The sequence below is a fragment of the Protopterus annectens genome, chromosome 14.part0 (assembly GCF_019279795.1).
Source record: "Protopterus annectens isolate FY-2018-M chromosome 14.part0, PAN1.0, whole genome shotgun sequence".
Classification (NCBI taxonomy): domain Eukaryota; kingdom Metazoa; phylum Chordata; order Ceratodontiformes; family Protopteridae; genus Protopterus; species Protopterus annectens.
In genome coordinates this window covers 10,750,486-10,776,637 of record NC_056748.1, presented here as the reverse complement: position 1 = coordinate 10,776,637, position 26,152 = coordinate 10,750,486, and the positions used below count along the sequence as shown (strand labels likewise).

At 38.1% G+C, this 26,152-nt stretch overlaps 1 protein-coding gene across 5 annotated transcripts in view; it reads left to right on the top strand.

Moving 5' to 3' along the window:
• Positions 1-26,152, top strand: part of ADD3 (adducin 3) — a 3,087,715-nt gene that overhangs the window by 1,326,646 nt on the left and 1,734,917 nt on the right. The window lies entirely within an intron of this gene.

The window sequence follows — 26,152 nt, the reverse complement described above, 5'->3', positions numbered from 1 at the left end:
TTTTTCTTAAATAGTAAATCCACAGACACAAGTGCCTGTTTTCAGGAGTGATCCAGGAACATTGTTTAGTTAAGTGACTTACTCAGAGTTGCACAATAGACAAATGGAGAATGTGAGGGAATCAAACCCAGAGATGACAGGTGAAGCTTATCAGCAGCTCATAACCTTAATCATATGTGCTGAACCGCCATACTTTACTATTGAGGTAAATTTCTTGAAATCTGTTTCTTGAACATACATAGCTGTGTTTGATCAACAACCTGACCATAATTGGTAGACAAATCCTGTGGGAAATCCGATTAAACAAAATGGACTAAACCTATCTCAAGACTGCTTTATGTCAGACTTTGTGCAAAGGACAAAGCCCTCTAAGTAAGAAGAGTGGGAGGCTTGACTCCCCAGGTAACACAGATGACACTGTTAGGCCCTTTCTTGTACCATGCTGAGGTAAAGCTGTGAAGAATATTATTAAATGCAAAAAGTACGGACAGTGTGACATGCAAAGAAGATATAATTACAGAAATTGATAAATTGTCTCAATGTGGGCTATAAATAAAAAGGTGAGCAGGAAAATATTTCAGACATGTTGGTGCACAGAGTCAGGTGCTGTAGAATAATAAAAGCTGAAAACAAAAAGTCTGAAGCAAAGGAGGACTAAAAAGCTTTTTGGAAAGGACGTCAGTCACTTCATCCTTTATTGATTGAGTTACATTTCCTCAAGTTCCATTGATTGGGGGTTGTTGCTTATTTATGTCTGCTCATTCCACATAAGAGTGATACATTTTCCCTCACCTTTTAATGTGTTTCTCACTGTCCAAGCTGACAATGTTCCAGAGAAAGAGTAATTTCATTCCTTGATTTATAGCAGCTTCAAAGTGAGACGCTCAAAACTATAGCTGAGTGTGTGTGTTTAGAGATGTTTTGTACACTCAAGCTGTTCAGTTTTATGGAGTTGCAGTTGAGCAGTTTAGTCTAAAGTTTATTTTCAAGTAGACATATTGGATCCATATAAAAGGAATTTCAGATAGTAACTAGTGATCATTTTGACGAGACTGTAAGAAATTGTGCTCATGTATTGAAATGAATGCTAACTTTAAGAAACAGTTATTGAACTGGCAAGAAACTTGCTTTATTGTTGTAAATATTTTTCCTAAATGACTGGTGCAACCTATGTGGCAATGTGTGTTGTGTTAGGTTTACCTCCCCATATCTGTTCTAAAAAGCACTAAATAATGTTTTTTTTTTTGGAAAATGGAGTATTCATAAGCTTTGGTGCTCAGTGGGTATTTTGTGATTAATATGGTTAAAACAGATATTTGTTAATTGTTGAGTAATGTTACTCTGCTATTATTGAATAATATACGTTGTAAAATATATCTGAGTAAATGTTAGGTGATGATACTGTCCAGTTCTTATTGAATGTTTCATGCTTATTCAGTATATTTATTTATATTTCTTGAAGTTTCTTAATTCTGTTATTTTTAGTGTGGATTTTTACAGCATGCCATATCATTATTTATTTTATTTATCTATTCTTTCTTGACTAGATTAGTCCCACTAGGCTGGTACCATCTTTTCAAGGGATGATCAGAGGTGGTATTTATACTCTTAACAGAAACTTGGTTAAGGCATCGGGGAACTTCCCCTACTTGTTGTCATTGTGAATGGGACCCATTTTACAGAAGCACTTCCCATTTCCATTCTAGGTACAGATGTGGCCCAGAGAAACAGGGAGATTGATGGAGAGAAGAGGTAATGGAGTGGTGAGAGAAATGGAGGAGAAAGGAAATATTGAGACTGCATGTGCAGGATTCTTAAGAAATGTTTCAAAGAAAAAATAAAGAAGATATATAAGGAGCTTCTGAAATAAAGTGATGAGGAAAACATAAATTGGGAGGTAGTAAAAGTAAAAAAAAAATATTGGTAAACAAGTAAAAGACATAAAAAGAAAAGTTAAAGGGATAAGTACAAAAGCAGAAGAAGAAAGGAAATGGATGAAAAAGAATACATACAGCTAATGATTGGTAGTTGGTATAATAGTTAATATATTTGACTCATAGGCACAACATACAATGTTTGATGCTCACCTTTGGGAGGGAAATTGGCTAGGCTTAGAATGGCCTATTAAGAAAGAAAGCTTAGTAATTAGCTATGAATTTATGAAACCATAAATGTAAGGAAAACGAAAAATGAAAATGTTAGTGTGTTCTCTAACTGTGAATAGTACTGAGAATATACTAAGAAGAATAGGGATTTTGGAGTGATGTGATATATGTGATATAGATGTAATTATATGAGAAGACACATGATTTTTAACAAATGAAGAAAGATTACAAACAGAGAAACAGTGTGGAGGAAAGATAATCTGGAATTTAGGAAATTAATGATGTTCTGGAATAGTTGTATTTTATAGAAATGCAATAAAGATATTGTATGTAGCTTTAGCAAAAATGGGAAGATTAACCATTGTAGATTTAAAGTGGAAAGAACACGTATATAGAATAACTTCATATGCTTATATTAATTGTAAAGAAAGGGAAAACTTATTTTATAATATTTTATAGTAGTAGACTTTAATTGTGATTTAAGTAGCAAGTGTAAAATGAACAGAAATGATATACAGTAGATAGATATAAAAAGTGTACACACCCTTGATAAAATGCCAGGTTTTTGTGATATAAAAAAAAACGAGACCACAATAAATCATTTCAAAACTTTTCCCACCTTTAATGTGACCTATAACTTGTACAATTCAATTGAAAAACAAACAAATCTGTTTGGGGAAAAAATATAAAAAATAAAAAACGTATAATAAGCTGGTTGCATAAGTGTGCACACCCTTAAACTAATACTTTGTTGAAGCACCTTTTGATTTAATTACAACATTCAGTCTTCTTGGGTACACACCTGCCATCAATTAAAGAGACTGATTAACCCCAAATAAAGCTCAGCTGTCCTAGTAGGATTTTCATGACATTTACTCAGTCGCCTGCTACAGCACAAGCCATGGTTTGCAGAGATCTTAGAAAGCATCAAAAGGAGCTTGTTGAAAGGTATCAGTCAGGAAAAAGGTACAAAGACGTTCTGCAGCATTGGATATACTATAGAACGCAGTGAAGACAGTCATCAAAAAGTGGAGAAAATATGAGACAACAGTGATGTTGCAAAGAACTGGACATCCCTCCAAAATTTATAAAAATACAAGACGAAAACTGGTCAGGCAGACAGGTTGCCAAGAGACCTACAGCAACACTGAAGGAGCTGCAGGAATTTCTGGCAAGTACTGGTTGTGTACTACACATGACAACAATCTTCCATATTCTCCATATGTCTGGACTATGGGGTAGGGTTGCAAGGTGGAAGCCTTTTCTTACACAGAAAAACATCCAGGCCTGGCTAAAATTTGCAAAACAATACATCAAGTCTCCCAAAAGCATGTGGGAAAATGTGTTATGGTCTGATGAGACCAAGGTTGAACATTTTGGCCACAATTCCAAAAGGTACGTTTGGCGCAAAAACAACACTTTGCATCACCAAAAGAACACCACCCCCATGGTGACTTTTTGGTCACAATTCCAAAAGGTAGGTTTGGAGCAAAAACAACACTTCGCATCACCAAAATAGCACCATCCCCACAGTGAAGCATGGTGGTGGCATTATCATGCTTTGGGGTTGCTTTTCTTCAGCTGAAACTGGGGCTTTACTTAAGGTGGAGGAATTAAGAACAGTTCCAGATACCAGTCACTTTTGACCCAAAACCTTCAGGTGTCTGCTAGAAAGCTGAAGAAGAAGAGGAATTTCACCTTTCAACACAGATAATGGCCCCAAACATGCATCCAAATCAACAAAAGAATGGCTTCACCAGAAGAAAACTAAAGTTTTGCAATGGCCCAGCCAGAGCCCAGACCTAAATCTAATAGAAAATCTGTGAGGTAACCTGAAGAGGGCTGTGCACAAGTGATGCCCTTGCAATTTGACTGATTTGGAGCACTTTTGCAAGGAAGAGTGGGCAAATATTGCCTAAGTCAAGATGTGACATGCTGATAGACTCCTACCCAAGAAGACTGAATGCTGTAATTAAATCAAAAGGTGCTTCAACAAAGTATTTGTTTAAGGGTGTGCACACTTATGCAACCAGCTTATTGTACGTTTTTTATATTTTATATTTTTCCCCTAACAGATTTGTTTTTTCAGTTGAATTACACAGGTTATAGGTCACATTAAAGGTGGGAAAAGTTTTGAAATGATTTATTGTGGTCTCATTTTTTTATATCACAAAAACCTTGGATTTTAACAGGGGTGTGTACACTTTTTATATCCACTGTAAGAAAAATGTTAGAAATTATAAGATGTGGTAAATTAAAACTTTGGGACACAAATTCCTGGAGTTACAAAAGGGATATATATATATATATATATATATATATATATATATATATATATATATATATATATATAGATCATTAGGAATATATAAAAATAGAAGACAAAGGAATAACAAGTATAAATGAGAAAGTATGGAATGAAGAAGGAAAGAGACTAGAAATACAGTTATGGAAAGACCATATTACTATGAGAACATTTTATACAAATTGGTCTGAATGGTGGATGATATTTAAAGAAAATGTAAAAAAATGTTTTTACAGTGGCAATATGATGTGAGAAAATTAGAGAAAGAAAGAAAAAAAATATGAACACATATAACAATGCATTGGAATATTTAGAAGGTGATGATAGTACTTTGACAAAGAAAAAATTTATATGAAAGAAATCAAGAAAAGTTAAAAGAATTGTTACATAAATGTAAGCAAAGATATTTTTACAAGGAAAATTGTAAGAATTAAGTTACTTAAGCAGATTAGTAAAGGAATTGGTAGTGGAATGAGAAAAATAAAAAATGTAAAATGAGAAATAGAACTTGGGGAAAGATATATGAATTGTGTAGTACAAAATGTACAAGAAATGTTTAAAGAAAAAAAAACATGGAAAGTAAAAATAGTTAACAGAAAGATAATAAAAAGTTGGAGAAGGAGATTTCTTTAAATGAGCTAGATAAAGTATTAGGACAACTAAATATAGATTCAGCTGCAGGACAGATGGAATGGGGAATGAAAAGTGTAAAACTTTAAGGAATTGGCAAAAAAAAGTTTTGAATGAATAATTAAGTGAAGGGTTATGTATAAAGAATTATGAAGTGTTTTTTTAAGTTCACATTGAAGAAGGAAAGTAGACAATTAAAAAACTGGACGCCGACAGTGTTGAATAATAATGGTTATAAGATCTTTATGAAAATAATACAAAAGAAATTTGAAACTAAAATGGAAAGTATTATGGAGGGTGGTATGCATAGTATAAAAGGGAAGAGCTGGAAAGAATTATTACTGATGGAGAAATTGTGGATGATATAAATAGAAAAGAGGAAATGAAAATCATGATAGGAGACCTTAATGCATTTGATACAATTGTACATTAAATTTTATGGGCAATAATGAAAGAATATAATATAAGTGAGAGAGTTAGGAATTTATGTATGTCAGTGTGTAGTAATAATAAGGTAAAAATGCTTGTAAATGACTGGTTAAGCCAAAAGGTACATATGAAGAGTGGTGTAAGACAAGGGATATTGAATGAGTTGTATACTCTCTGCGTTAGTTATGAATGTGATAGTATGTGAAATAAATTACAGAATGAAGGAGGCCAGATATATATCACCTGAAGGATTAAGAATTCCATTTCTGTTGGCATGCAGATGATGTTATAATTGCAAAAAAAAAATAAAAATTTGGACAAAAGAAGTAATTTACACAAATATGTGTCTAAAAGTGATAGGGATGGCTTTAATTAAGAGGAAAAAAAGGTTTAGGTGGTGTAATAAAGAAAGGGGGTATATATTTTACAATGAATGAAATTTAAGTGTTAGGTATAAAATTTGGCAATAAAGATGCAAGTAGAATTCGAGAAGTTTATAATATTTAGGTTTATCCACTTTTGGTCCATTTCTTTACTCGACTGCATGTCCTGCCATCTGTTTCATCCTATTTTTTTAAATGAGGATCATTGGTAGACTGATTGTGCACCTTTGATTCAAATGTATTTATGTATTGTAGATGAACACTTTGTTGACAGTTATGTAAAATGTCACTACTAGCTGATATCAGTTTGTCAAGGTATGCTACAGTTAAGTCACTTCTCATTGACTGTAGTGGTGAGCTTTCTTTGGTTGTAGTTGTACAAACATGGAGTTAATATAAATCTGTAAGGGGGTTCAGGGGCAAATCTCCTAAGTTGGTGGTGTGTACAAACCTCCAGTGTGAAGACTTATCCATTAGTGAAAGCATTTTTTTTTGCTAATGAAATTTGTAAATTATTAGCACTGGCATTTAGTAGTTAGTGTGGCTTATTTCCATTGTATAGTAATTGCTGAGAGTGCCAGTCAGCTCTAGAAAGCAGCATTGTACAGTACAAGAGAATAGGTGGACTGTGGTGTGTTGTGTGGACAGTAGATGTGATGGAATAACCATTTGCAAAAGTGTTTTTGTAGGATGTGCGTATGAGGTTTTACACATTGGAGGAATGAATTTGGATCACTTGGTTGTTAATAGTTGTGTGCATCATTCAAAGCTGATATAATTTTATATGTAATATGTATCCAACATTATTGTGCACTTTTTTCAGTTGTCCTTTTGTTTTCCATACTGCAGGTCTCGTATTCAGGTCAGAGAGATTTGACCTTCTTAGTGGCTGCTCCCTGCTAGGTTAACAATCATGGTTTTGTTCGATTTAGTAGAAGCTATCACAAACATATTATCAAGTGTGTTTGGTGCACACTTAGCCATGCTTTTACCACAATAAAATGTTTTAAGTTATTTATGTGTATAATGTTTTATTAGTTTCCAGACTGGGATTGTTCAGTCTGACTGACACAGAAACCCTCCAGAATGAACTCTCCCTAGTCAAGTTATGATGTGCTATGAATAGGTTGAACAAAATGCTAAAAAGTGTAGTATCATCACTTTTGGTAGACAACCTCTCTCATCATACTGTATAGACATCATACCACTACAAAATGAAAGGGTTGGCAAAAATAAGGTGTTTAACTCGCAGATACAAAGTGCAGAGTTTGATTCTCACCTTTGAAAAGGAAACTGGCTAGGCTCAAATGGTCCAGAAGGGCAGTTAGCCTAGTCCTTCACTGTGAACCTATGTAGTTAGGAACTTAGGTGTGTGGATTGATAACTACTCCTGTTTTGACCATCGTGTGTCAGTGGATGTCTGGAAATCCTTTTATTTAGCTCAGCTAAATGCCAAAAGAGTATCAGAAAGGTCTTAAGAGCTAATCATTTCCTAATATGCAGCATTGATCAAGCTAATCATCAAGTATAATGCTACCTTTGGGATGTAACTTGTCAAATAATTAAACCCTAAATGTTCCTAACCAGAAGGATCACAGGTTTAAAGTCCCAGAGATATCAACAGAAGCTGGAAGCTCTATCTCTGTATTAAGTGTCTTATAGACGTTTGACTGAAGATCTGTCTCGCTTCCCATGCCATTAGAGACCCAGTTGTCCTGGAACTCCTGTTTTTCCACAAATGCAATATGTCTACTAGTACTAGAACCTGGGACCTAAATGTTCATCAACAGATTAAGAAAACATGATAGAGGGATACGTTTATAACACAGAGCCTCTCTCAGGTATCTGGAATAAACTTTCACCCATCTGGAGAAATGAAGTGCAGCCTGAGGAGGTGTACTGGCAAGCTGTGAAGGGCTGTAAGACTCAGTGGGCTTGAAATATATATGAATTAAGAAGCAGGAAGGAGGCTGGAAATAAAGCAAGACTATAATGAAATGTCTGCAAAGGCTGATAAAGGGGAATATTCAAAGCTGGCAACCAAAGAATTGAATGAAAAGTACAAGTCTGCCATCAAGTGTCTTACAGGGAAAGGTACATCTAAATTGTTGGCTTCCAAGAACAGGTACTCCAGTTCATTCTGAAAAACACCTAGATTTATAATGGAAAGAATAAATCAACATCTTAATTGCTGCTTGTGTTGGTGACACTGGTGGTCAGGTTTACCCTCCCTGTTTGCATACGTCCTTGCTTGTGTTGATTCTTCACCAGTACTGAATTATAAGATCCCTGTGAGAGAACATTACACAGCAGTTCAGGAAGCCAAAAGATAATATTAGGGACCAGAACGGTCTGTTCCTTCCCAGGACTGATGCATGTCTGTGCTTACTATACAGAGAGAAGACCTTTACAGATACCAGTGACGGTCCCTGAAGTTAAAAATAAGCCCTCGTCTTTTCTTTTGTAAAAATGAGGATGATTTGTTATATGACCCAGGTAAGCGTCTCTTCCTTTCATAGTATCTGACTGTGGGCTGTGCTCCTTTGTGAAGAGAATTAACTGCATGGAACAGTTTCTCTTTTGAAGTACAGAGGATACTTCATCTACCACTAAAAATGTTGAAAACAAATTAAGCTTTCTGATTCAGCAAAGGCAGTCTTCCACTTTATGGCACTTTGAGATGCCTTGAAAGGTAAGTCGGATCAAAGATTCACAACCAGCAATGCCAATAAATTCTGATAGGATGTGTAAGGCATTTATGAAGAGACAGGATTATTAAGTTATCAGAAAATGCATTAACTGCCCACAGTTTAAAATCTTCTTAGATTATGTAACAGATAATTATGGCTACATTACCATGGTTTAGTAGTTAGCATGTTACCATATCAATGCCACTTGTTTTCTGTAGGTGTTGTTACATATTCCCCTCCATTATCTCACATAATCACATTCAGAACTAACGTTAATGCTTTAAACACTTTTACACATACAGCGTAAATACAAATGTCTAGATATTTTAGAGGTGCAGATTGATATTCCAATCAAACCAGACATCACTGTAGCAGCCTTTAGTATAGAAAACACAAAGTTAAAAATATGAAATGCTTAACTTATTTCACCATGTTTTTCGTCTTTTACCATAGGACTTCATCCAACAACTTTCCATTAGCCACCTCTCAGAATATATACCTACTCCTTAATTAATGCAAAACAATTGTGCAAATAGAATTGCCATCCAATATAATTACATAATTGTTATTATATAAAACAAAATCCCCGGCTGAATCATTACAATGCATTGGAGTATTATTGAAGGTTGTGTCACCCAGTTGATCATTTATTTGTTTAAATGTAACTCGCTTTTCACACAGAATCTACATATTTTCATATAAAATCAGCAACATATGAATGAATACGATAAGAGAAACAATGTAAAATATATACAAAAATATACGAATAATTGAATAAGATATTTGAATAAAATTCAAGCCAGATGGAATAAGTCCTATGCAACCCCCTAAGGGCCATTCTAAGTAATTACATAAAAACATTTAAATATGTTAAATACCTACAATGTTCTTATCTAAAATTGGTAACTCATACTCTCTAATAACTTATATTTGTTCATAAATAAGAATGTAAAATATGATAAATATATTAAATATACTGTTTACCCCCATAAAATGCTTAAAAACTTCTATCAATAAACAGTGAGCTATAAACTGACAAACTGTCAGCCAGTTGATATTCTTTCACCTCTTTCTAAGCTGCTTGAAAGGTGTATTCATCTCCATGTCATGAAATTCTTACTAACAACCTTCTTGCAAATACTCAGCATGGGTTTCGTCCATCACATAGTACCACTACAGCTCTCTTATCCTTCACTAATACCGTAAACCATCACAGGAATAACAACAACCTTGTATGTCCCATCTTTCTAGACTTATCAGAAGCTTTTGATATGGTCTCCCTTTCCAAACTAATAGATGTACTAACTGAACTATTCTTTTCACCATCTGCCACAGCATGGTTTCATAACTATTTATCTGGCCATCGACAATCTATTCTATGGCAGGGTGACCTATCTCCATGCCTTCCTTTATCCATTGGTGTCCCCCAAGGATCTATCATAGGCCCTCTCCTTTTCTCCCTCTTTACTAATAATCTACACACAGCTACTCCACATGATTCTATAATACACTATGCAGATGATTCAACACTTATATTTGCTGCCACTTCTCTATCAAGTCTTCATTCTCAAACACAGGAATCTTTCACTTCTGTTGAAACATGGTTAGCCAATGCCCATCTAATCCTGAACCCAAACAAAATTAAATGATTACTCTTCCAGCCTAACAAGACATCTGTCTCATGCCAAACATTTAACATGATAGCCAAAGACAATACTGTGATCTCCCCAACAACCCATACAAAGCTTCTTGGAGTGGAAATAGACAATAACCTAAAATTTGACTTGCATGTCTCCCTAACTATAAAAAACTCAATAAGAAACTTGGAAGTCTATATAGGCACAAAAGGATCCTGACCACAATGGCCAACATTACATTAGCACAAACCCATCTCCTCTCAACTCTACTATGTACCTCTCCAATTTTAACTAATCTAAGGAAAACTGACCTATCTAAGCTAGAAGCATGTTATAATAAAATTGCTAAGTTTGCATCTGACTGCCCATATAGAACACATCATTGTACAGCTTTAAGGATACTAGACTGGTTTGATCTTCCCAATATTATTTTTTACAACCAACTCTAACCCACAAAATTGTAACACAACCAACTAGAACCCCTGCACTACAAAATATCATCCTTCCTTACAGTTCCATGAGACCACTTTGCTCTAACAACAAGAACTTACTCACCTTCTCCAAGGCCAACAACACTGCAAGAGAATCTTTATTTTCCAACTCTGTATCTCTTCTATGGAACTCCCTTCCTAACTCCATTATCTCACTCTCATCCACTAACCACTTTAAGCCAATCACTTAAAGCTTATCTAAAAAATAAGTGGCTATGTTCTTGTACTAACCCCTCATGAGTGCTCTGATACATCACCGTATACCCAAAACATATCCAACTTCGCCTTCAGTGTTTAATCCTTCGTTTCTACCCATCTCTCTTAACATAAGTCATACCTACAAGTAGTACTTGCTATGTTCAAAGCCCAGGTTTTGTTGTCAAGATGTAAAAAATTTGTATGTTCTTATGTATACTACATTTTGTTTACTTTATACTTTTTGATTATTGTAATGTGTGCATGAAAATTTACTGTTACTCATGGAGCTTTTCTCCCAGGGCCTCTGCTGAAAAAGGACCTGCGTCCATTCAGACTTTCCCAGTAAACAAATGTTAAATAAACAAACAAATAAATAAAATGCTTTTATAACCTAGCTGCCCTTAATTTGAGAACAGGAGCCAGGGAGATATTTTCATTAAGCCCTGGGGACATACTAGCCTGCAAAATTAGTTGCCAGTAAACCTCTCAGTATTCTATTTGGTCTTCCCCTGGCCCCCCTCTCAGATCGTGTCTAATTTCTTCAAGTACAAAGAACAAAAACCTGGTTTCTTTACATCTCAGGGTGTGTTTGTAAAGGGCTTTATTGATATATTTTGTTCTGATGCCATAATCATTTTCATATATGCTTCGTTTCAGAGGTCTTTCTGTCTTCCCTATATAGAAAGCCATCCATTGCTTACAAGTGACCACACGTACTATTCATTTACTATCACAGCGGGCATATCCCTTGACTTGTATAAGCCTGTCTCTGCTGGGTATATATACAGCACTTTTATTGCTAATATAAGGGCATTGTGCACACCATCCACATAAATATGTTCCCTTCTTCCATCATTTATTCCATTATTTCTTAATTTGGCATTTTCCAAAACATTTTTTTATACTAAAACCTTTTTTATATGTAAATTTAATTGATTCATCAAAAATATCCTCAAGGTCAGGCAGATTTCTAAAAAGCTCACATTTTTCAAATATAATCTTAATATTTGCGTCTTTGTTATAGTTCATAATAAAGGCCCCTTCATATCTTGTATCTTTTTCTCCATATGTTTGTATATTATCTTCCTTGTTTTTATTTAGCCCTATCAGAATATCCTTTTTCTCCAATAAAGGGTAATATCTCTTTTTTGTTTTCCTTAACCTCTTTTGTAACTTCTTCAATTAATCTTGCCATGTAACTTCTTTCACAAAGCATTTTTGTTAACTACACATTCTTCCTTAAAATCCTCCTCTTTTGAGGTCATTCTAGAAGCTCTTATAAATTGCACCATAAAAATGCTCTTCTTCTGCTTGTATGGATGGGCACTAGTGTAAAACAAGTACAGATTCAAAAATAATTTTTTCTATATATGGTAGACTTAGATTGTTGTACATCTTCTAAAGTGTGTATGGAAACATGTAAATAATTCATCCTTCCCTTTTCCATCTTATAAGTGAACCTAAGAAATTCTATTGTTCCCCTATATAATGCAGAACATCTTTTGCATTTTCTTCTGTTTCTGTCTAAAATATGCAGAGGTTATCCAAATATCTCTTGTAGAGGGGCCAACATTTTTATAGGCTGTATTAAAAATACATTTCTTTTCTCATACTTGTAAAATAATACTGGCATAACATGGGGGCATGCTCCCATTGCCACCCCACTTTTGTTTAAAAAATTCTCCTTCAAAATGAATATAATTATTGTACAACACCATTTCCATTACATCAGGTAATGCTCTAAAATCACTAAAATTGTAAGTGATTTTACACTGAGCATTATTTTAGTGTTACAGTTTAAGTACCCTTATTCACCTTGGCTTCTTCAAACCATTGCAGGCCTATATTGTGAGGAATTACTGAAAAAATGTCTATAATATCAATTGTGATAAAAAAATAATGTCCTTGTAATATTTATTTTCCACTGCCCTTAAAAAAAAATCCCAGGATGCCTTTAAAAATTCTGCTTTTTTCACACATTCTTTAAGCATATCAATATATTTTGATATGGGGTCCATTTTATACCCTTACTTATGGGCCTAAGTGGAGGATCATCCACATTCTTGTGCCCTTTAGGGATCTCAAAGATATTTGGGATTGTTGGTTTGTCCATCCTTAAAAATTGTAAGTATCTACATCTATTAAATCATGCATCAGTAAATCATTCAATGCATAGTTAATTCTTGAGTAAGCTATCGATATTTCATTTTTGGAAACCCTCTGTTTCATCTCCTAAAGGTTCCATCACTTTCCCTACATCCATAATATGATCCATTATAACCATTCCTCCCCCTTTGTTGGGTCTCATTACTCTGATATTAGTGTTTCCCCCTAACTCATCAAGTAATTGTCTTCCTTCCTTGGGGAGGTTAGGGCCCACTTTTGTTTATCCAGCTCTTTTCTCAACTCCCTTTCCACTGATATCTCAGAGTTTTTGAGTTGAGGGCGTAAAGGCAGTTTGTAAGTGATTTTTCTTTTTAAACTCATATCTATTTTTTTCTTCTCACTCTCCATTTTAGAACAAATAATCTCAATTCTTCTTTCCAATAAACATTTTGAGATCTATGATAATCTTACGTATATCACTCTTTTTATTCAGAACAAATTTCATTCCCTTCTTAAATGCATTAAAATATATTGTATTTATTCAAGAGCACTGTAATTTAAATATTGTTTTTATAGGAGAATATCTATTTATTTTGCTTTATTATATGAGTTCATTATCCTTTCTGACAGTGTTCTTCCCTTCTGTGCTAAGTTCACCTAGTTCCATCCCTTGTATTTATTTGGTTTGTTCCTTATTCTTTCGGACCTCCTTAAGGGTAGAAACTCTAAAGGGTCATGTATATGTATACTAGAAGCATCCACATTTTCTTGTCTACCAAAATTGTGTGTTTGTGGTTGTCTTCTCCTTGGTATCCATGGCTCCATCTGTTCATTTTCTTCTCTGTTGTATCTTTCATATCTGGGTTGAGCCCCTTCCTGCAAATTCCTGTTATTACCATAGGGTTGGTTCCCATTCAGAAGTGTAGCCCTGGGGTAGCTTTTCTTATCCTTAGACTCATTCCTGTCCCTCTCTAATTTTTTAAAATGTTCTCCTAACCATGTTTGCCACTTTTTCACCTACTTTTCTTCTTGTATCATATAGTGTTGATTTTATATGAATTTATGTAGATCCCGTGTGAAAAGTGAGTAACATGTAAATATAAATAAATGATCAACTAGGTGACACAATCTTCAGTAATAATCCAATGTATTGTAATGGTTCAGCTGGGGATTTTGTTTCATATAAGATGGTAATTCTATTTGCACAATTAGTTGTTTTACACTACTTAAGTAAGGAGTAGGTATATATTCTGAGAGGTGATGAATGGGGAAGTTGTCTGAAGTCCGATGGTAGAGGATGAAAAACGTGGTGAAAAAAGTTGAGAGTTTCATGTTTTTAACTTTGTGTTTTCTGTAATAAAGACTGCTACAGTGAAGCCTGGTTTGACTAGAGTATCTATCTGCAACTCTTATGTATCTAGTTGGTTGTTTTGTGGTCAGTGGTTTCCACTCTAGATACTTGTTTCCACTAACAGTTATGTAAATACAAACTTTCTTCATGTTTTGTATCATGTTGTCATTAATATAAATACATTGGAAGATACAGTCATACCTTATGCTCTGTACAGTTATTATTCTAGATACTTTGTATTGTGTGATATAATTTAAGTGTTAAATTTGAATCTGGATGTTTTGTACAAAATTTCTGTTGCACATTCTAGTAATGTACTCTTATTGTTCTATATTCTTTGTAGTTCTTGTCATTTTGTTTCCCTTTAGGCTGTCATGAATAAAAGGGTTCCTGAGAGCAGCTGACCCATCCAGTTAACAAATATTAAGTAAAAAAGTAAGATGTGCGTATGTTACGGTAGATGATGATTCACAATCATGTTTGATAGGGTCAGGAGTGAGAAAGTTGTTTGCATGGATCAGAGCAGAGTCATATTGTAAAGATAGAATGACTAAGATCCCCTTACCCTTGACATGTCGTTTGGCCAGACTGATGAAGAGATTAGTGTAAACTTTGAAAATAAAGGAAAAATAAGGTCTTCTCTTCAGGAAATGTACAAGTCACTTAGAACTCTGATTCACTTAAAAGACAAATGTAATGAGAAATCCTTCACAGAGCTCCAAGTTGCTTGTTTCCCTTTCTTCAACACATCTAAGAAGCAGCTTTTAAAGTCATCTACCCACAGGCGAGTGGGTATAGCAGACAGTAGGTTAGGGTTATGCTTTAGAATTTATTAAGAAACCACAAATATAATTTATTCAAACACTACAGCTTCAGGTACACCAATCTTTATGTTTAATGAACCAGCTGTTAAAAAAACAAAACAAAAAACAGTACATTGGATACCCTCATGTCTGGTCAGGGTTTCTAATCTTGATTACTCCTAGTCCTAGGAAAAATGGTCATAAGTCTGTCTAATAAGTTCTTAAGAGCAAAGTCTTTCAGAATGGCGAATCTGAAAACTCTGCTGCCTTTTATAGCACAGGACTCTCACTATGCATTGGATGTAGAGGATGCCTAGTTACACATCAGAGTAAGGCTGTCGCCACTGGAAATACCTTGGTTTTCAGGTCACTCAATATCACTCCATTTTCAGCTCTGCCATTTGGGCTATCTAAAGTCCATGGAATTTTTGCCAAGTGTTTGCACATATCAGAAAACAGAACGCAACCACTGCAGCCCTTAAGTCAGCCTAGTTTTCTGATGAAGTTTCAGGATTATTTGCACATTGCAAGTAGCCATGTCTGACGTCTAGAGCCTCAGTATTCATTTTAGGTGTAAAAGTAGGATCTAGGATCTGCAAACATAAAAGTATTTCCTTCTTTGGACAAATAGACTTATTCAAGCAGTGCTGACAGATTTGGTTTAGCTCTACTCCTTTGCAGTAAGACAATTCCTAAAAGCCCTGTAGTTCATGCCATCTTGCGTTTTTATTGTCCCTAATGTAAGCCTACACATAAAAAAAATGTCTGCAATCGGTTTGTTTCCTCTTTCCTAGTATATGAACAAAGAATTACTCTGGTGAACAAATTTTGACAACCTTTCTTTAGGAATACCTGTATTTTTTCCACAGAGTTACTACATCTAACAGCACAGTGTTCATAATAGGTTTAGGAACCCACTTCAGCAATTTTATCAGTTTAAGACAACTGATGTCAATGAAAAAGAGTTGTTTGCATCATCCTGAAAGAAGTAAAAGCAGTCTTGAAGGGATTAACAATTCGTGTTAACTTTCTCTCATAGCCCTTTCATATTGGTACAGTTTGGCACAAAAGCATACAGTGAAGAACCAGTAGTTTTTTCCAGCTTTACAAAGAAGCACTGTGGCTTTGGAATGGGGCTGTGAATTACAGCATTCAGTTGTGTATTCAAGGTTTCAGAGACAATGAGCAGTCTTCATAAACAGGATTGCGATGCCACGCCACTAATGGAAGCTGGATCTGAAGATCATCTGAGACATCATGCAGGTGTGTAACATCCCAGAATTGAACCAGCTTGAGATGCACCTTAACAGTCCTCTACAGGCCTTTTGCTTCCTTTCTCCTTACCAAACAGTTCAGAGAATAGACGACTTTCTTTCTTTTTTCTTTTTCTTTCCCTGGAACTGGACCTTTCTGTATGTCCTCCTGCCATTTCTATGATTCAGACAATGCTGCTAGAAGAAAAGCAGGACAAGCCCAGTTTTTCCTTACTAGCTCCTCCTTGGCAGTGGCAGACATTGTTTTCTTTTCTAATGAGTATGTCCACTTTCCTTAATAGCCCTTCCCTGTACTCAAGTTGTTACTGGCAGAACAACTAGACAGCATATACCATCCCAGTCTCAAGAAACTAAACCTATCAGTTTGGACATTAGAATTATAGTCAAGTACTGTACATCCTAAAAGAAACCAGAAGAGTTAAAATAAGAAATTCTTACTTGCAGAACTTGGCGGTATATCTGTTGGACTGCAGTTGAATGCCTAGACCTTTTAAATTATCCTTTCTCAAGTCTTGGACTACCCAAATAACTTGTTTCAGTTAAATTTTGTGTAATCACCTTTCTAAATGCATATCTCTGTAATTTGTATGTTCCAACCTTTCTACATGTAGCCACAAAAACATTAGGTCTGAAGTTGTCCATTTCATTATTCATCATGAATGGGTCTTTGGATCTGTCCTCTGATCCGACTCTGCCATTTCTTCCAGACATACGATCCGAATGTCAAACTCCTCCCCCTGCTATGCCTTACTCCTTCTCCAGCCCCTTAGATCTCATTTGCCACCTTTCAGCACAGAAGCAATTCCAATCCTCTGTTTCACATAAGTGGTTTTCATTTATCTCTTTTCCATTCTGAGCTCTTCCCTTCCTTTCAAAGTGCTTTAGGTGTATTCTGTCACTTTTAGCTGGTACCTCCCCTCACTTTTTAGGTAGCTGTCTCCCTTTTTTGGAATTTGTTGTTGGTTTTAAGGTTTCCCCACCTTCCACCTTCTAACTTCTTATTTGCTTTCTTTCTTTTTTTTCTAGTTACTGGTATAGTGTAGTCTGTGTGTCGGTCCTGTTTGTGCATGTGTGCTGTTTCTCAAAATGTCGGGCAAACCTGCAGGTTCAGACAAACCCTCTGGGTTTAAAAGGTGTGCCTCTTGTGGGCATAAGATTCCCGAATTGGATGCCCACAAGAAGTGTGTGTATTGCCTTGGGCCGGGGCACTTGGAAGTTCTGTGCGATATCTGCTTGGCCTTCAATCCCCGAACCCTTGCTGATTGTTGAAATAAGCTGATCTTAAGAGGTCTTCTTCCATCCTCCGGAGCTCAGATGCCTATCCCTAAGAAGTATGCCCCCCTCAGCTACTGCAGGGGCCACAACTTCTGCTTTTGAGAAGTGCAGAAAACTGTTGGATCCATCGTCTTCAGCTCTCTCTTTTTCCTGCTTATCTCAGATCTGAGACGTCCTTCAGATCTAGTAGTGTCAGCACTGGCCAAGATGACTTCTCTGTCAGATCCTCTTTCCTCGGGTCTGCGCAGTCTGTCAGATCCTGTGGAAGTAGTTTGAATCCACAGTTCTTCATCTCCAGAGCAGACCTGTTCGGATAAGGCACACCTGGATTGGAAGTCCTGGAGCCATACACTGCATTGGAATTTATCTCCATCTCCTGCCCCCACTGTCCGGACCAGTCTGTCTCCAGTCAGGTCAACACATTCCTCGCTCTCCTCTAGATCCTGTCAGCTGTCCCACTCCAACATAGATAGGATGTTGCGGAGTTTTCTCAAAGCCCAGCTCCAGATGAGGATCTTGCCTTCTATGGATCATGCTGGATCCATTAGAATACCAACCCCAATACTGCAACCTCCTCCTCCTATCCGATCCTCAGTTTTGAAGTTGCAGGGCCTGGCCTTCCTGAGTGGACCATCTTCGGAGCATGGAATATGTCTTTCTTTGACTCTGGCAGTGCTCCAGACTAGCCCAGTTCTGATACCTTCGGAGTGTAGCAGTTCCCAGACTTGAGATATCAGTGCTGGGTTCTCGAGGTTGGTGTCGGCTCCAACATTTTTTGAGCCATCCCTTCCCCCTGGGGGCCTCTGCCCTTGACAGTTTAGCTCCAGTGCCTTCTGGAGGTGTCAGATATGGGGTGGCCTTGTCCTTCTCTCCCTTGCACCTCTGGCTGCTGGGGTGGGAGGTCAGGTCCTCCCAGTGACATCTACCTTCCAGGTGGCAGAGAGGGCCTTCTCCATACTGCGAGATGTGGTCCCTCTTCCACCAGGTCCTAGCCAACCCCCTGCTTATCAGGGCTTTGCTCCAATCTGTCCTGTCCACAGTCAGCCCCTCCTGGCGAGCCTCCAGACTACCCCTCAACAAGAGGTCCCCCTGTCTTCTGAGTTCTCTCCGGAGTACCGCACAGTGAAGGTTCCTTGAAAGCAATGGTTCAAGAGGAAACATCTAGACTCCCCCTTTGGTTCATAGGTTCATAGATTAGCACTAAGCTAGCTGCCTTTGCGAGCCATTTTAAGCCTATCCAGTTATCCCTTGTGAGCCTCAAACCCTGCACCTTGTGTTTGTAAAGCAAACACCTTAACCATTAGGCCACCCTCCCAACCGGAGTCTTTGACAGAGAGCACTTATTTCGATGAGGGTGAAGGCCCCCCCCAATCTCCACCCTATGATATCTCCTTTGGGGATATCTTAGAAATATTGAAACAAAAGGGTTGTCTGGTCATCTCAACCCACTTCCTTCAAGGAGTCAGCGTTCCTGGAGGCCTTCAGGATGGGCTCATCTACATCCTTGGTGATCCCACTGGAGGATGAGCTCATTGACCTTATCACCATCTGGGCTTGGAAGGAGCCTGACACCATGGACCCTATCCCCACGTGAGTGAACAAATACTTTAGTCCCTCCAGTGATCACTCATTCTGGAATAAGGCTGTCCCAGTTGATGCCTTTGTGGTGTTGCCAGCCACTAAGAAGCAGGCTAGCTGAGCAGAGCTCCACTGTTTATCTCCCGAACAAGGAGTCTTTGGACAGGCATGGGAAGTGCATGTATGGCTCAGCCACCTTTACACTGAGAGCATTGAATTACGTGGCACACTTTACTCACCTTCAGAGAGACCTGATTAAGGAAATCTTAACCTCTCTGATGCAGTTGTTGTCAGATGACCATAAGACGGTATCTCCTAAACTGACCACTGTGTCCTCCATCGCTAATTCCTCAATGAAGTTAATTTCCCATGCTGCGGAAAGAACCTGTCAAGCAGCTGGTTCAGGCATAGCCCTCATGAGACATGCCTGGATGAGACTGTGTGTGTTTGCGGACCCCTTTAAGGCATTGATCATTAACGCCTCCCTTGACCGTTCCTCTTTCTTTGGCCAGTCAGTAAAAGAGACTCTTACCTGCAGCAAACAAGAAGGTAAGACTCTGTCTGCCATAGGGATCATGTCCCCCCCCCCCAGTGGACTAGCTTCAGGAACCAGCGGAGTTGGAAGAAGATGTGGTTTTGTAAGTCTCAACTGTCTTTTCCTGATTTGCAGAATGAATCCTCTTCTAGAGACAGAAGGAGAGGATTTAATGTTCGACATTGCCTCAGAGGGTGAGGGGGGTTCACAAATACATGGCTTTAAAGAACCCTTCTCCGACAGTCTATATGAGCACTCCCAAGGCGCTGCCGGACTGTCCCACAACTGGAGGCAGTTGGGGGCAGACTATTGTTATACCAGGATGTCTGGACAAACATAACAAATGACGCCTGGGTGCTAGATATACTTTCCACCACCCAGTCAGAGGAAGAAAGACTTTCTAGAGGTTCAAAAACTTCTAGAAAGAGAGTCATCCAGAAGGTCTCGATCAAACAACAAAGATGTGGAACTTAACTTGGGCTTCTTTTTTTTTTTGGTGCCAAAGTAAACAGGGGACCTTTAACCAATTTTGGATCAGATCAGCCTGAATTGGTTTATAAAAAAGTCGAAGTTCCGCATGGTTATGGTCTTTCTGTACAAGAATGATTGGATGTGCTCTGTAGATCTCCAGGACGCATACTATCATATCAAAATAGATAAGCGGTCTGGGAGATATCTGCATTTCAGACTGGGGGCCAGTCATTACCAATTCAGAGCATTGCCCTTTGGTCTCACCACTGCCCCCTTGGTGTTCACCAAATGCATGGCAGTGGTTGCAGCTCACCTCTGCCTGCAAGGATTCCAGGTGTTTCCATACCTGGACGATTGGCTCCTAACGGCACCTACAAGGCATCAACTACTTCAAGCTGTTCAGGTTATGTTGCAGCTGTTCAATTGCCCAGGAATTACAGGGAATCAGGGAAAATCTAAGATATCTCCCTTACAGGACATAGAGTTCACAGGAACGCAGTTGAACACAACTACACAGATAGCAGCCCTACCTCCACAGAGAATAAGATCCATGAGACAGCAGGTTCAACTGTTACCAGACATCCCGACACTGCCAGCTTGGCTGGTCCTAGGGTCCATGTCAGCTGCCATTCTTTAGCCACGTTCTTCATGCGAGTTCTCTAGTGGACCCTAGTGGTCCAGTGGTCTATTCTGCTCCATCTGTTGTCAACCCCAATCAGGCTAACTCTGATTTGCAGGCACCATCTGTAATGGTGGATTCTTACAGATGACCTCCATCTCGGCAGACCCTTTATTCTTCCCCCACCTATAGCCATGGTGACCACAGATGCTTCCCTGTTGGGGTAGGGTGGGGCATTTACAGGGAAAAATGGTCCAAGGCAAGTGGTCCATGACAGAGACCAAATTGCACATAAATGTACATGTGAGAAGGACGGTTCTTCTGATGTTGCAAGCCTTTCAGGACTGCCTTCCTCTGGGAACAATTGCAGTTCTTACAGAAAGTATGTCAGTGGTTTGGTACATCAACAAGCAGGGGGGCCAGTTCATACCCTTTTTGCAGAGAAGCCATGAGGGTTTGAGAATGGGCGATGTCTTTAAACCACTTTCTCATTGCAAAGCACATTCCGGGGGAGTCCAAATTTATGGCAGACCGACTGAGCAGATTGCTCTTAAAGTCACATTAGTGGTCCCAGAGTCAGTCGGTAGCAAATCAAATATTCAGCTGTTGGGGCCAACCTTGCTGTGACCTCTTTGTCTCTCCCCTAAACAAGAAGTCCAGCAAGTACTTCACTCTGATTCCACTCTGCTCTAGTCCACAATTGCCCTCCCCAGTTCTCCTGTATGCTTATTCTCTGATTCCCCTGATATCCAAAGTTTTACAGAAAACCAGCAGGTTGAAGACCAGTCTAATCCAAATTGTCCCTTACTGGCCTCATCAGGTATGGTTCCCCTTCCTGTGGTCTCAAAACAAATGTCCTCCATGGATACTGTATCCCAGGCAGGATCTGATTTCCCATTGGTCGGAACACCAGATTCCCAGTTTCCGATCCCTGAGACTAACCGCTTGGTTTCTCCACTTCCAGTGAGTCTACAAAAGTCCAGGCTAGCCTCCCTGGTTCGAGAAATTATTCTTGCAGCAAGAAAGTATGTCATAGCAAATGGAAGAGGTTTTCCATTTGGGCATTGCAGTGGAATATTAATCCTTTTTCTGCTTCAGTTTCAGATATTCTTATGTTTCTCAGCTCGCTGTTTCAGCATGGAGCTAGTTTTTCCACTGTAAAGTTGCATCTTGCGGCTATCATGAATTTTCATGTAGTAGGGAAGGGTAACAACCTTTCTTCTCCCATCTCCACTTCTAGACTATGCAGGGTCTTTATGAAAGGAAGTTTTTCATCTGAGGCCTCCAATAAAAGATCCATCCTCTCCTTGGGATCGCACCTTGGTACTTCAGGGCCTTACTCGGAGACCATCTGAACTTGCTAGCTCATGTGATTTTAAATTTTTATTTTGGAAGACTGCCTTTCTAGTGGCCATTACTTCAGCAAGAAGAGTGTCGGAGTTCAAGCTCTGTCTTCCCAGCTGCCATATATTCTTCAAAGATAGTTTCACTCAGAACAAACCTGTCTTTCATACCAAAGGTCACCACAGAAACAAATATTAATCAGACCATTCACTTGCCTGTATTCTTCCCTAATTATTCCAATAAAGATGAATACATGCTGCATTCTTTGGATGTACAGCGAGAATTGCGATTCTATTTACACAGAACTAAACCACACACGGAATCTGATCAGTTGTTCATTACCTTCTCACCGAATAGACTAGGTCAGGCTTTTTATCCAAGATCACTTTAGCCAAGTGGATTATGGATTGTATTTCTATGGTTTACTCCCAACAAGGCATGCAACTTCCCTGTCCTGTTAGAGCTGACGCCACCAGGTTTGTGTCTACCTCGTCTAGCTTCTCGCAATGGACTCCTATTGATGACATTTGTGCAGCAGCTACCTGGTCCAGATCTCATACTTTTGTATCTCACTACAAGTTGTACATTATTTCCAGAAACAGAGCATCCTTTGGTTCCATGGTGCTCAGGCATATCCTTCCTTGAGGGTCTCTCAGGGTTTATGTAGCTGGGGAATCTGACCCATTCATGATGCACAATGAAATGGACAACATCAGATTAGAAGTTATTGACTTACCATAACTTGACATCTGTGTTGTCCAATTTCATTATGCATCACATTCCACCCTCCTTCCCCCATCATTTTGCAGCTGAGAGCGATATAGAGATTAAGGGAGCCACAGGTTCCTAGTTTGGCTCCAGTTGGTCATTTTGTTTGTCCAGTATTATAAATCTAAGTCTCTTTCTTAGTGGGCAGCAAACTCAGTCTGAGGGGTTGGAGAAGGAGTGAGGCATTATGGGAGAGGGAGGAGTTTGAGATTCAGAGAGCATGTCTGGAAGAAATGGCCGAGTCGACTCTGAAGATGGATCCGAAGATCCATTTGTGATGTGTAATGAAATTGAACAACACAGATGCCAAGTTATGGTAAGTACATAACTTCTATTAAGGCGTTTCTAAAGTGTTTCCTTCATTTATGTCCCACTCCCACCCCACCTGGACTTTAACGTTATTTTACGTTACCACTTTTTGAATGACTAGATACAAAAATATAAACTATGTCTCTTGGGAGACACTTGTTCTTATGGCTGTTTCATGGTGAAGAATCTCTGAGGTATAAGCCCTCATGTGTAAGCCTTCTTATACAGTGCTTCGTAATGAAAGTATATCCAGTAGGGTAGGGCCAGTAACGTACCTAGGGTTGGGCGAGAGGGGCAACAGCCCTGGGGGGCACAATTAGCCCATCCTGATCGCTGTTTAATGTAATACTGGCTTTTAACAGAAAGACAGGCATAGAATGGGCGTGCCTTCGTTGAAGGTTGGGCGTCGAGCTGGCACCTGTAAAAAATCTACTGCCAATCATTAGCGGACCGGAGTTCCGCTGTGGCAACCCCTAACCAGGAAAAGTCGAAAGAAGAACAGCCGATATTGCATTTGCAGTCAAACTTGAGTGCTGTAGAGTTCTGTGTGTTATCTAAACTGTAGCAGCAGCTTGCTACATTGTAGTAAACCGTTTGCTACAGTTTTTTTTTTTTTTTTTTTTTTAAACTAAAACCTGAGCACTATAGTGCTTCGTACAGGCAGGGTATAAACTGTAGCAGCTGTTTATTATTTTGTAGCAAGAAGTTTGCTACAGTTTAAAAAAAGGATTTTTTTTTTAAAAGTAGGCAGGCAGTGTATAAACCGTAGCAACTGAACAAGCTACACATCTGGGTAGGGCAATTAAATGAAAATAATGGTGCAAGGAGAAAATATAATTGCCACTTCTGATTGAGGGGTAGAGATTAATGGAAGATGACAGCTCCATAGAAATAGGAAATGATTTGGAAAAACAAATAGAGGAGCAGGATAGAGCTACTGTAGAAGTCCAAGTGGGTATGATAAGTTCTAATGTAAGCCAGTAAATGGGAGAAAATAGGTGGGAATATTGGGGATATATTAGTTCAAGTACACAGAGTAAGGAAAGTAAAACCTTTACAGCAGGTGTGTGTAGGGCCCAACCAGAAAGACTCTGGCAAATAGTCAATTACCTAGTTTTTACCTTTGCAGTAAGAGATGGCTGCACATGAATTGTTTACTTACAGATTAGAGTTCTATAGTATTTTATTACTTTATTTATTGTTTTATGCCTGAGGTGTGGATTGATCCAAATAGGCCAGTTTCAGCCATGGCCTGGACCACAAATATATGCACGCATAAGGGACTTAAGAATGCACAAGTAAAATGCAGGCAAATGTTTCCATTCCACAGTGTTAAGAACACAAGTTGAAACAAAATAAAAATGAAAATTAGGATTATGTATGTTGTGTCTGAAGTACAGACAACATACAAGCATATTGACATAGCAGTTGCTGTCAGCTGAAACACTCCATTGAGAAGATATTATGTCCTCACTAGCAGTTTAAAAATACAATTGTGCTGATATAGTCAGTGCTTTTGAAAATTATATAGAGACTGATTCTCTCCACAAAAAAAGAGTTACTGCATAACCTGTAACCCATGAGAACCTTGTTTTTTTATTTATTTATTGATTGATTTTATATGTTCTTTGGTTGACCAGGTCAGTCCCACAAGACTTACAGCTTCTTTTCAGGGGGAAACCCAAGGTGATATTTATACTGATTGGGGAAATATGGCCAACGTACTGGGGAACTTCCCTTACTCTCTTTTCAATGGTTGCTGCTGGATCTTTTACAGCCAGCTGAGTTACCACCAGCTCAGGCAGATGAGACCTCAGTTAAATGTCTCATCTGAAGTATGGCACAGTCAAAAGCTGCTACACTGAAGTGTCAGTAATGGACAGGTAATGTGGTCACCTAGTGTGTGAATAGTACCCACAGCCTTCTGATAATCCAGCTTCAAATGCAAATGTGCTACCTGTTGACACTGACTGGATTCTGACCTTTATTATAAATGGTTTAGATTTCTTTGCAAATGGACAGTCAGGTTTATCAAAGAAAAAGTCATACAGATTCGTCTCTTTTACAGTGATGACCAAGAGAAAGTAAAAATATTACAGAAGAAATGAGCGCACACAAATGTATGACAGTACAAGAAATCAAGAAATATCAGCTAAATTCATTACAGTGTGTTCAAGATTTACATCAGATGAAAGAGAGTTAAGTAAATAGGAGAGAATGCATATATATATATATATATATATATATATAATATAATATAATATATATATATATATATATATATATATATATATATATATATATATATATATATATATGCAGTAGCCATAATCAGAGGCACTGGAAGCTATTGAAGACGGCGGAGGGTGAGAGGGGCACTTAGTGATTTAAAAAGGACAATTTTTTAAAACTATTTATTACCACAACATAGGTTCACTTGAACGACATTTTAAGCTTAGCCAATTTCCCTTTTGGTACTTGAATTAATATTTCCTGATTGGTCTAGCCTATCCCATGACTCCCTCCCCCTCGCTCTATGGTTCTGGCGCCCTTGGCCATAATCAGCTCTGTTTTGAAACAGTGGCAACTTTAACAGTTTCAGCATGATACAGCAATTTATATGCAGCACTGTGGTCAGTTTTGGTTTGAAACAGAAATTGGTTTTAACATTTTCAGCAAGATGAACACCAAATTTGTTTTGAAACAGGTGAATTTGACATTTTTGACATGACAGTTCATTTGTAACAACTGTGGTTATTACATTCCTGCTGAAGAATGCAGTGTAAACATTTGGCTAATGAGTCTGGAAAGGACAGTTAGTAAATAAAGTTTTGTGTAGAGAGGGCAAAGG